The following is a 2,500-nucleotide window of genomic DNA, read 5'->3' as shown; positions in this document are numbered from 1 at the left end:
AGAATATATGAAAAAAGAAATAAAGATGAATTAACAGAAAAAAAAAGAGGAAGACGAGGAGAGAAAAAAAGACAACAGGAGAGAAGAAAAGTTAAAAAAAAATAAGGAAATGAGATAAGATAGAAAACGTAAGATAGAAAACGAAAAAAATAAATAAATAAAAGTATATAATAGAAATGAGCAAGTAAAAACGTAAAAATATTCAAGAAGGATAATGAAAGAAAATAATAATATACAGAAGAGAATAAAATAGAAAAGAAATATATAAAAAGACGACTTTAAGAGAAGAATTATGGGAAAAAAAATCCATAGACTCAATGAAAGCGAACAAATGAGCATCGTCTTCCAAAACTGAAACTAACTTCTTCCTGAATCTATACGTATAAATGAAATAATATTAATAAAACTAATAAACAAGTGACAGTCGAAGGTAAGGACAGAAATGAAGGGAAATAATAATAATAATAATAATAATAATAATAATAATAATAATAATAATAATAATAATAATAATAATAATAATAATGATGATGATGCAAAAATAATGATAGTAATAATGAAGGTGATTGAATTACGTAAAATATAAAAGAAGAGAAAATATATTACACACGAAAGCAAAAAGACGAAAAAATACAAGAAAAAAAGACATAAAATAATAATAATAATAATAATGAAATGATAATGAAAGTGATTGAGTTTCGTTAAAAAAAAAATACACAACAAAAATACACACAAAAAAGACATAAGAATAAAAAAAAACAGCAATAACAATGACAATAATGAAAGCAATCCAACGCCATTATCAATAACAAAAAAAAAAATAAATAAATAAAACCTCCAGGAAACACACAAACACACAAACACACACACAGAAACACTAACCACACAAGACGAAAACAAGAACAATGAACGTGACGGAAGTTCAAATTTCCCACAAGACTTTAAAATTCACTATATCCTTGAAATTAAACAAAAAATGAAACGCAAATACATGATGGTACCTAGAGATCTTTAGCATTTGAGACCTTCGAAAACAAATGACTGTCAGTAATCAACGTACTTAAGACTGTGTGTGTGTGTGTGTGTGTACGTAAGGGCGTCAGTGTGTACGTAAATGTATGAATGCAAATAGAGAAATAAAAAATACATGTGATAGACTGTATATACAAAGTCCCATATACATAATAAGCTTATCCTAGGAGTCTATATTAAAGAGAATAAATGTGCATATATATATTTTGATGTTACGTGTATAAGAACATAGATATATATATATTTAAAAAAAAAAAAAAGATGGCTGTAGTAGTGAGATATTTGCATGTATAGAGGAAGTTAAATATTTGTGGATATAAAACGCTAAATAAAACAAGCAGTGGTGTGGAGTCATATATATATAGGTTGTAAAATAGATGACTGTATAAACCAACTACCTCGCAAAATCAAAATAAAAATAAATAAATAAATAAAAAGATACGTAACACAAAATCTTAACGAAAACAAAACTTGAATGAAACTTGAAAAAAATAAATAAATAAATAAACTAAGCGAAAAGAAAGAGACTGGAAAATAAAGAGATGAAAATAATGTGAAAGGAAATGACAAACAAATAAATAAAAGAAAAGAGAAACTCAACAAGGAGAAAACAAACAGAAATTTAACGAAGAGAAAACTTGAATTAAACTTGATAAAACTTAACTGAAAGAAAAAAAGATTGGAAAACTAAAGAAATAAAGAATTAATACGAAAGGAAATAATACAGAGATAAATGAAAGAAAGGAGGAAAGAAACTAAACAAAGAAAAAAACAAATAAAACTTAAAAAAAGAAATTTGAGAAACTGAAAAAAAATAAACATAAAAAATACTAAAGAAACTGATACAGAAATAAAAAAAAATAAATAAAAACTGCTAAACTGATAAATGAAAAACTAAGTGACGACAAAACTGAACGAAACAAAAAGAAATAAGTAAATAAATAAATAAACAGAAGAAAAGAATTTTAAAAAAGTAAATAGAGAAAAGAAATAAAAATAAAATGAAAATACAAAAGGAAACTAAAAAGTGAAATTAAGAAACAGAAAAACTGTGAAATATATAGGAAAAAAAAGCCAAAAAGAACCGAAAATAAAGAAAATACAACAATAATACACACACACACACACACACACACACAAATAACAAGAAAACAACAAAACATATAAGGAAAAGAACCAGAGAGAGAGAGAGAGAGAGAGAGAGAGAGAGAGAGAGAGAGAGAGAGAGAGAGAGAGAGAGAGAGAGAAAGAGAGAAAGAGAGAAAGAGAGACTCAAAAGCCACCCACATACCTAACCCCACACACACATACACACACACGCACACACTCACTCAAAGGACTCCAGCCGCCCCGCAAAGAGACGAGTGGACCTGGGGAAGTCATAGAGAGTTCTGCAGGATTATTCCACGCCCTGAGGAATCCTAACAAGTCCCTGGGGAGCTAATTGGCTGTTCCTGGTTGTTACGTG

The 2,500-nt window shown here is 27.8% G+C and overlaps 1 protein-coding gene across 1 annotated transcript in view; it reads left to right on the top strand.

The window, feature by feature from the left end:
- The window catches only part of LOC135091942 (uncharacterized), a 43,054-nt gene that overhangs the window by 438 nt on the left and 40,116 nt on the right, over positions 1–2,500 (top strand). The window contains exon 1 of the mRNA XM_063989998.1: positions 1–2,500. This exon is cut by the window's left edge and continues 438 nt beyond it; it is cut by the window's right edge and continues 58 nt beyond it. The gene's annotated coding sequence lies outside the window, so the exon portion shown is untranslated.

The sequence above is a fragment of the Scylla paramamosain genome, chromosome 39 (assembly GCF_035594125.1).
Source record: "Scylla paramamosain isolate STU-SP2022 chromosome 39, ASM3559412v1, whole genome shotgun sequence".
In the NCBI taxonomy this organism is placed as follows: domain Eukaryota; kingdom Metazoa; phylum Arthropoda; class Malacostraca; order Decapoda; family Portunidae; genus Scylla; species Scylla paramamosain.
Note: the sequence above shows the minus strand (reverse complement) of the source record. Positions and strands in the feature narration are given on the sequence as shown.